Source organism: Triticum dicoccoides, chromosome 6A, assembly GCF_002162155.2.
Source record: "Triticum dicoccoides isolate Atlit2015 ecotype Zavitan chromosome 6A, WEW_v2.0, whole genome shotgun sequence".
In the NCBI taxonomy this organism is placed as follows: domain Eukaryota; kingdom Viridiplantae; phylum Streptophyta; class Magnoliopsida; order Poales; family Poaceae; genus Triticum; species Triticum dicoccoides.
In genome coordinates, this window is record NC_041390.1 from 38,812,840 (window position 1) to 38,823,206 (window position 10,367).

At 42.1% G+C, this 10,367-nt stretch overlaps 1 pseudogene; it reads right to left on the reverse strand.

Annotated features, from left to right (window-relative positions):
- Positions 1 to 5,343: 5,343 nt before the first annotated feature.
- LOC119314460 lies at positions 5,344 to 8,601 on the reverse strand (annotated as a pseudogene).
- Positions 8,602 to 10,367: the final 1,766 nt, after the last annotated feature.

Below are 10,367 nucleotides of genomic sequence, written 5' to 3' on the forward strand. Positions count from 1 at the left end.
AGGAAAAAGAGATAGTGAGAAAAAGATCGATTTGCTACAGTAAACCAGTCACTAGGGATAGTTCTTGTTGTCCGCGTTTGCTACATAGACACTGCTTATTAGCTCGTTTGGCTAGCGACAGGCGGTCAGCAATGGGGGTTACATGGTTATATCCCTACATTGCATTAATTTTTCGATGAATTTTGTTCATAAGTTCAAAAAATGTTGGGAATTTCGAAAATGTTGTGGTTTTCAATTTGTCTTAGAAGCTTGAAAAATGTTCACACGTTTGAAAATTCTTAGTAGTTTTAAAAATTGTTCGCGCTTTTGCAAAATTGTTCAAAATTTCTAAAAATGTCGACATTATCAAATTTTGTTCTCAAAATTCAGAAAATGTTCACGCCTTTCAGAAAATGTTCGGGATTTTCAAAATTTGTTTCTATCAAAAAATGTTCACGCTTACAAAAAAATGAAATTTCAAAATTTGTTTGAGTTGTTCAAAAAAAATTCGGATCTCAAACATGGCTTTCTTTTTAAAAAAATGCTCACAATCTTCGGGAAATGTTGAAAAAACAAAAACTATCCAGATTCTGCGATGTATTTAGTTCTTAAGTTTGGGCGTTCCATTTTCATAACAAATGCTTGCTAGCTCCACAGGGGCGATGCTACCCCACATGTAGGTTGGACCCTTTGCACGTTTTCTGAGGAGGGCTGTCTGAACTTTGAATTTTGGTTGCACACACCTGTTATATATACCTTTGGTCCGAATTCTGCTTGCATACACCTGTACTGTAGTACATGAATCTGACTTGTAGCATGAAACTGGGTATATTTGGTCGGGACCAAACACTGTCCTATACAAAAGACCAAAGACCGAATAATGGAAAACCAGAACAATTTTAGTCGTCAATTATGAAAGACCGAAAAGACCGGACCTAGCAAGCCAAAAAGACCAAATTTCCAGCTATAAAAAATTTGTCAGCTTGCAATATAAAGAAATAAATCCCATATCTACTATATCTAAATAGAAGCTCCCCACTACATGATTTTCCTGCCCTTACAATCAGCCACGTCATCTCAAATTCATTCAACCGTTTGATTGACCACGTGTGGCCAGATTTGCATTCAACCTCCAGACCTCCAGTACTCCATCCCCTTGGTCCGCTCCACCATCCTCCGCCTTCACTCTGTGCATTTCAAAACCGAACCGAAAAATCATACCGAAAATAAACCGAATCGAACCGATTTTATGGTTTGTATGGTTTCTGGTTTCGGTATGGTATGAACTTTTCATACCAATTTAAACTTTGGTTTTTATGGTATATACCGAAAAACCGAACGGTTAACCAAATAAACCGAAGTAAAAATAAATTTATATTTCTTGAGATGAACAACCATACAAGTTGTCGTTTTTCTTGTACATGAGTCCAATTCACTAATAAGCATGTAAAATTTTCTTGTAACATAGTCATTTTTCTCTTTTTAAAATGCTAAGCACGTCCATAACCATCAATAGATGAATTAATGCATGCATATATACTTATATATATATATATATATATATATATATATATATATATAGTCATATACTATTCGTGTAAAATAGTATGTGTTTTGAGTCATAAATTTGCAAATTATTATTACGTCATTTTCAAATTCGCGTCAACTTTGGTTTTTATGGTATATATCGAAACCATACCGAAATAATTTGGTATATATCAAAACCGAATCGTATTTTAATTTCATACCATATTTACCGAAGTATTAATACCGTACGAACTGAAAAACCATATAAACTGAACCATGTAAACCGAATAAACCGAACGCACAGGGTGACTCCGCCTTCCTCGCTCCTCACCTCCCAAAACAATAACGCTACCAACACAGCCGCCAGATCGTGTAGTGCCTTCCCGTTCCCCTTCCACTTCTCCTTCAAAGATGATGGACACATCATGCTGAGTGATAAAATTCTTCTGGTATTTATCTCTAATTCCTTCCAACTGTTTCAACCACCAGTTTGTGTCCTACGAACAATTGCCGCCTCATACTCCCGGTATCCCTATTTGCTCCCTATTTGCTCCTTCAGGTCACTCCCGTGCTGCCTACCGTCTCCCTCCGCGCATCTTCCAACCACGTGTGTACCTACAGACCTGGTCAAGGTAATCACCCTCCTTCTCTCAACCTAGCCATGCGTGCTGATCGGATCATGCCAAGGAGACTCAAGTCCCTAGCAATTTTTGTTTTATTGGTACGTATACGTTCTATTTGAGTAATCTTATCTCTGGATGACAGGGGACGCTATGAGCAAAGTAGCATAAAGCCTTATAGGCTTTATCATTCCAAGTGCTATTCATGTGGTTCGCCGTCCTTTGATGAAAACAGAAATAAAATTATTATGTTCCACCTGATGCTCTGTGCAATTCAGTGAGCTTAGATGACAATGCAGTTGATAATAAGTAGTAATTGATCCAATTGTCAATTGCTACTCTATGAAATTAGTTATGTTTCGGTGCCAATGTAATAGTGAACATAATCTGCTATGTAATTTGATACGTACATTTGAAGGATATGAAGACTCATCAACTCTTTGTCCTTTCTTTTCTTTTCTTGCGTCCAGACCTGCTGATGGGTTTGTATTGTAATGTTGATATGGCCATGTGAGTCACGGTCTCATGGGGGAGATGCTGGAGCTCAGTCACAGAGAGATCTGCATCGAGGTAGACATATACAGTATGTGTATATCAAGTGGATTTTCCGTAGAGGAGCATGCCCAGGTAGCACGTATGCTAGGAAAGTAGTATCATTTGTAATGGACGCTAACAAGTATTACCTTACAGAAGCACCAACTTGAATTGTTACTTTTAAGATATACCATGCTAAAAGCTATAAATTTCCGTAGCAACGCACGAAGTATCATCTAGTACTATTCCCTCCGTTCCAAAATATAGCGCGCCCACGCTTTTCGAGGTTCAACTTTGACCATAAATTTAACCCACGAGACCGACTGCGGCGGGATCAAAAATTATATAATTAAAAACTTTTTTTGAATACGAATTCATTGGTATAATTTTTTCGCCCGCCGCAGTCGGTCTTGTTGATTAAATTAATGGTCAAAGTTGAAGCACGAAAACCGAGGACGCGCTATATTTTGGAACGGAGGGAGTATATAGTAAGGGCGCTCTAAACTCAAGGTAACCTGCCATACAAAACGCACATCTCTGCGATCCGTGAGCCGACCGCTAATACATATTCTTTTTTTTAGCATCAGTACAGACACAAGCGCTCATATATACGCGCAAACACTCACCCCTATAAACGTACATACGCACACCCTACCCTTATGAGCACCTCCAAAAGATTGAGCCGGCACATCATCTTGAGATTTACGAAGTCACCGTAGGCACCTCGTCGTCAACGGGAACGTCTCCTCCCACTAAAAGCGCATTGCCGAAAATTCTAAAATAAATCCAAGAATAATGCGAGCATCAGGATTTGAACCCTGGTGCGTTGAGAATACCACTGTCCACCTAACCATCTCAACCACAGAATATGTAATCTAGGTGGGGTTACTACAACATAGAATACGTTTCACGGCTCTCAACCCCGCCTCGAATACGTAATCTAGCATGTTCCCCGAAACGTCTTCTTCCTCCTCCCCGTCGCCGTCGCCGGCCTCCAATGGCCATGGCGCTTTCCTCTCTCCTCCCGGAACCGGCCCTAAAATCAATGGGCAATGGTCTGGGAAACCATGGTAGGTAGGCCTCCTGCCCGCGACCCTGTCCCTCTTCGCCGCCAGCTCTCCAGATCCACACAATGTTGGCATCCTCATCCTCTTGGGTAGGTAGGTAGCTAGGTAAGGTCGTGCTGCGCTGCCTGTTAGTTTCACTTCCTGCGCTGGTTAGTTTGCTGGATGTTACCTCCTACTCCCGCTGCTGCTGCTGTTGCTTTTGTTCTCTGAATCAATGGATGATACTGATTCGTTTCTAGTCTATGATTCCACTTTTTTTTTTTGGTGTACACATCACTAATTTGTTACTAGGTATGTGAAACATTTACCATGGAATTTTCTTTTTCTGCTGCTGCCACCGCCCACTATCCCTTATGATTTTCCTTGTGTACAAATCAATATACAGTCTGACTGACCACTAATTTGCTTGGACTGGCAAATTCATCCATGTAATTGCTGAAAACTGCCATTGCACAACACCGGGCACAAAACTTGCTGCATTACTGGAGATTGAGGATGCGATTTATCGGATCTTTTGAATTTTTAAGAACCCAATGTAATTGCTGAAAACTGCCATTGCACAACACTGGGCTTATATCTGATATAGGTTGCAAAGAAAACAAATGCTCGCTAACTGAAGCGGCTTGTATTTGTTGTAGGGTCATATGTCTCATATCACTCCAGCTCAAATGTCAACAAGACACCATGCTCTTCTATATGCTTACCGGCAAACAGGAGGCACGCATCTCTGCCGCAGCAGCTCTTATCAATGCCTGCTTTGGAGGCAGTGTCTTTGAGCCTCAGCACAGAAACCAAGCACTCCCGCATTCTATCTTTATGTATATATCTAGGAGAGAGTCTTGTTGATGGCTTTGACAAAGATATCCAGTGACAGTAACCAGTCCAGACTCCAGACACACTTGCCTTGGTGATATGAATATGAGATCTCCGCAATACAATGCAATTTAATTAGCTTCTTTGTTGACTTGTGTGAGGGTCCGAGGCAGGCATATAACCATGCTGGCTCAAGCCCTACCAAATTGCATCTGCGTTTTCAAACCTCCCTTTCTTTTTATTGTTGATAGGCCAAGGCGTGTGCTTCAATTGGCTTGGTTCTTAGCCTTCTTGTTAATGTTTACTACTCCCTCTGTAAAGAAATATAAGAGTGTTCAGATCACTAGAGTAGTGATCTAAACACTCGTATATTTCTTTACGGAGGGAGTACTGATTAATGAAGGAAGGAAGCTTGTTCACAAAAAAAAAATTAGATATATCTGTTTATTTTAGTGTTCTTGACCTGATCCGATGAAATTTGTTTTAGCCACATAAACAAATAAAATCGGATTGTTTTTCTTAGAAAAGAAAATAAGAAGAAAAAAGAGGAACTTCTGAAACCCTCTAGAACTGTAGGTCCACTGGTTTGCCTGAAGCATGAAGTAATGTTGCCTGCATATGCACAGTTTTGAGAATAGAAAAACAATTACACTGCTCCCTTTCTGGACCTCTACAGAACAAGCTCTAGTGCTACTGTTGCAAAACACCATGGCTCTCCATTTATTTGATACAGTTGTAAAGCAACATTGCTCTAAGAACAATTACTAACTGAAACGTTACATACATTTTCTATCATGCAGGATTATACCTTATACTAGCTTGTTTATTCAAGGCTATTCTGGATTTCTCGAGTCGAGGCATCTTTTTCTGCTCCATGCCCCCCTACAAGTTTGAGGTACGCATCTCTGATTGCATGCATCTCTTCTGCTGCATCTCTCGTTAGTGCTCGGTCTCGAGGTTGTTGCTTTGAGCAGAATATGCCAAGCTTGAAGACTGAAACCAATAACTCCTGGATTCTAATACTTGTACTGTTATCATGTTGTCCGCTGTGCAGCCACATTGTTGGGTCAGCTATCTCCAAGGTTCTATCTGGAAGAGCATCCTCAGCAAACTTGTGCAGATCCAATGAATCTCTGAATGTGCCTTCTGTTGGGCTCCTTCCGGTAAACATCTCAAGCAGCAATATGCCAAGGCTATAAATATCACCAGCTGTTGAGGCCGCAGAGCCTTCTCCATACTCTACAATTATGCAAAGCTTTCTGGTTAGCATGCCATATTCGAGTGAAAAGGAAAATATAAATTAGAATAGTTTCGGTAACCTGGAGCAACATAGCCTATGGAACCTCTAATTCCAGTTGAGCCATATGAAGTTTGCATCCCCTCGCTTGTATTTTCTTGAAGGATCCTTGATATGCCAAAGTCTCCAACTCGTGCACTCATGTCTCCAGCAAGAAGAATGTTGCTTGGCTTAAGATCGCAATGGATTACCAATGGTTGACAGTAGTTGTGCAGATATTCTATTGCGTCCACAATATCAGCAGCAATATCGAGCCTCTGGGCAAGGCTAAGCGTGTTGTTTGTGGTGGGTTCTTGAGATTTTGGATGAAGCCAACCATCCAAGTTACCATTGGGCATGAACTCAAAAACCAATGCCTTGAACTCTTGACCTTGGTGGTTGATGCTCGAACAAGAAGTAATGATCTTAATCAGACAACGGTGTCGTATCCTTCTCATGGCCTCACATTCAACCTCAAAACTCTTGGAATACCTAGATTGACCAAGATTAAATACCTTGACAGCCAATGTTCTATCTTCAGTCTCCAAAACACACTTATAAACCGCACCATAACTTCCTCTCCCAAGCAAATTGGCTATTGAAAATTCATTAGTTCCCGTCAATAATGCATGATATGGGATTCTCTTGTAATGGTCATCAACAATTGAATTGTGTGCTAATGTCTTCTGGCTTGGTTTGAGCTTCTTGCAAAATATCCAAAGAAGAAGAAGAACTAAAAGTGACAGCAAGATTGCTCCGGCTGTTGCTAGAGAAATTACAAGAGACTTTGGCATCCTTTTTCTGTTCTTGCTTGAGGGGCTTGTGGGGCATGGAGCCAAGTGAAGTTGAGGTGTACCACCACACAAATTAATATTCCCAGCAACTGCTAAGTAAGTGATGTTTCTGAAAACACCTTCATCTGGCACCTCACCTTGCAAATTATTGAAGGATATATCCAGTACAGACAATGATGTCAAATTCTGTAGAACTGATGGGATTGACCCTGATAAGCTGTTGTGTGGTATGTATAGTTCTTCCAGGCTTCCAATATGGCCAAGAGCATCAGGAATATTACCAGAGAGCTTATTCATGGTCAGGTTCAGTACTCTGAGCCCCTTTATATTTCTCAGTGACCGAGGTATGCTTCCCTCAAACAAATTGTTGTCTAATGATAGCCATTCCAACACTAAGCAGTTCTGAATACTATCAGGTATGTTGCCAAACAACTGGTTTCCTGATAGAGTCAGTCGGTTAAGATCTGTGAAACGACCAACTTCATTAGGAAGGGGACCAGAAAGGGAATTGTCTGACAAGTCCAAATACCAAGAGAGGCCGGGTAATTTAAAAATCTCTGTGGGTATTGAACCGTTAAGGTGGTAATTCTTTGACAAATCAAGAACAAAGAGGTTTCTCAACTCTCCCAGGCTTGCCGGAATTGGCCCCTCCAAGTTGCCATAATATGCATAAAGCCTATTTAACTGTGAAAGGTTTCCTAGCAATGACGGTATCAGCCCAGACAAGCTATTGTTGTACAAGCCTAGAGCGACCAAGTTCTCTAGCTTACCGACAGTCTCTGGAATCACTCCGGATATCAAAGTATGTGCTATCCCAAGTACTTCCAGACCAACCAGATTGCCAATGTCTGCAGGGATACTCCCAAAGATCCTATTGTTCATTACCTGCAAGAACCGGAGGGTCGTTGAGAGGTTCACAATTGGACCAGGTAGTTGTCCTCCAAAAGGATTGTTGCTGAGTTCCAATGTCTTCAGTTTGCTGCAGTTTGCCAAAGAAGTGATGAATTGCCACCCATCATTGTCATCCGCTTCAAGCTTATTGTCAGCAAAGTATACTGTCTGGAGAGCTCCCAGCTTCCCCAATGCAGGAGGCACGTACCCACTAAATCCATTATGGGAGAGGCCAATTGTCTCAAGGGAAGATATGTTGATATTGAGGAAGGGATGGTTCCTGTGAATTGATTATGACCCAAGCCAAGATAATACAACTTGGGGAACTTGCTACCAATATCATCCGGAATGTTTCCATGCAACTTATTAAACCCTACTTCAAATGCTCCCATCAACGACCAATTGTAGAGAGAAGGTGGAAGCATACCGGAGAGGTTGTTTCCAAAGAGATTGAAAAAACGCATGCTCTGGATGCTGCCAAGACCTGGTGGAATCGAGCCAACGAGCTGGTTATTGGAGAGGTCCAGGACTTGTAGACGGGACAAATTGGCTAGTGACGCCGGGATGAGCCCTGTGAAGCTGTTGTTTCTCAGCGAGATCGCTACCAGGGATGTGAGCTTCTCGCCGAGCTCAGCCGGGATGCGCCCGCTAAGCTTGGTGTTGTACAGTCCCATATTGGTCATGCTGGTGCAGGAGCTCAGGTTCACTGGTAATGTGCCGGAGAAGGAGTTTTCTCCCAAGTAGAGCTCCTGCAGGCGGCGGAGGCGGCCGAGGCTCGCCGGAATGCCCCCGTGGAGCGAGTTGGTGCCCAGGTCGAGAGTCCGCAGGAACGTGAGGTTGCCGATGGCCGGGGAGAGTGGCCCAGCGAGCCCGGTGGCGTTCAATCTCAGCGCCACCACCCGTGCTGGCCTCCGGTGGCTGCACGTCACGCCTTTCCAGCTGCAGAAGCCGGCGCTGCTGTTCCAAGAGGCCAGCAAGCCACCATTGCTGAGGTGCGCTTTGAAAGCAAGCAGCGCGGCCTCGTCGCCAGCGGTCGCCTTCATGGCGATCGACAGGACGGCCAGGAATGAGCATAGCAAACTCATGACTCCCAGTGCCATTGCTTGGTTTGCTCTGCTCTGCTCTGTATATGCTTCTGGTCTCGCTTGATTGCTAATATTCCAATAATGTTCAGCAAGTTGCTCTCATTTCCCAGCTAACAGTAATTAATGTAGAGTTTGTCTTGTCTTGACGACTTGTGAGACCTCAAACCTGTATTTAGATGCGTCAGCTAAATAGAGGAATTAATAATGTGGCAAGTTGGTGAGGTAGACATGTCAACCGTCTCAACTCTATGTACTCCCTTCGTCCCAAAATAAGTGTATTAACTTTATACTAACTTTAGTACAAAGTTGCACTAAGGTTGAGACACTTGACAGAGGGAGTATCGTGTTAGTAATAAAGAGTGATGTTGTCTTTGTTTAATGAATGCTAAATAAACAAGTTTAATTAAGAGTAATCAGTAGAGGGATTTCTTGTTTTATTTCCAAATCAAATTGCTCGCACTGAATCTCTGAATGTATATCGATCGGTTTGGCTGGCTGGCTGCTGTGTTTGAAATAGTTACATTCAGTAATGAGTAGAGGGATTTGCATCATTCATTTCATTTCTTTCACCGTGATACATTAATTGTTGATAGTAACTAATACAGCTAGCAGTGCTATATATAGGCTGTAAGGGCCTTGCTCAGAAATACTAATGGCAACGCTAATTCAGCTAGCTAGCACTGTACGCATGAACACTAACTAGCTAGCTATAGTATTATAAGGCCTGCTTGGTTTGGTTGGAAAGTACAAGTAGTAAGTAGATATATACATATGTTTCTGGTCTTGGTCTCATTTCCCAGAAATCATGCAGAAATAATTTGCCGTTTTCCACACCCACCCTAATATTCCCACTTGTCTAGTTAGTATGATTGTATAACCTCAATCATATATACAGTTAACATATACTCCCTCCGTTCCGAATTACTTGTCGCGGGTATGGATGTATCTAGATGTATTTTAGTTCTAGATACATCCATTTCTGTGATGAGTAATTTGGAACGGAGGGAGTATACATTTGAGTGATTGACATGCTAGCTTGCAGCTGCATTTTTGTGTGCTGGCGCAGGAAACGCTTAGAACAGACAGAGATACAAGTGTTTGCACCGGGCCAAAATCTCTGTCCTAACCCTGTGGGAACACTTTAGCATAAAATAAAATTCCCCATAAAATAAAATCTCTGTTCTGACACTTTTTGGATTTCTGGTGAACATGGAAATGTCAAACCAGCCGTGTTTCTGCCCTACCCCACGGTCAGGCCGCGTTGGCGTTGCTGGCTGACGTGGCAGGTTGGAAACGACAAACCTACCGGCATTTCTAGAGACTCTATAGCCCATGGTGTTTCTGCCCTAGATATTTTAAGTGGTCGTGGGGCTCTCACCCACCACTCACCACTCACGCTCTTCTTTCTCATTGGTCATCCCGAGCTCTTGCCTTTTTTTCCCTTTGTCTTCTTAACTTAAACCTCCTCAAATCCTTGCAAATCGATTTTGTTGGTATGTGAATTCAGTGTCATTTTCGTTCCTTGAGGTATTCTCCTTCATCTCATAAATTTTTAGGACAACGCTAACGCCCACACGTGTGGTGGGAGCAAAACCGGCCCACACGTTCTATAACACATAAACTGCGCCACGTCACCGCATGCATGCATGTGAAAATCTTTTTGGATTTTCAGTTTTTAAAATGTTTTATCTCCTAAATGAAAAATCCGATTGAAAATTCATTGTCACCATTAAATCTCTTATGACGAGATCTTCAAAACTAGATCTCATATCAATATATTT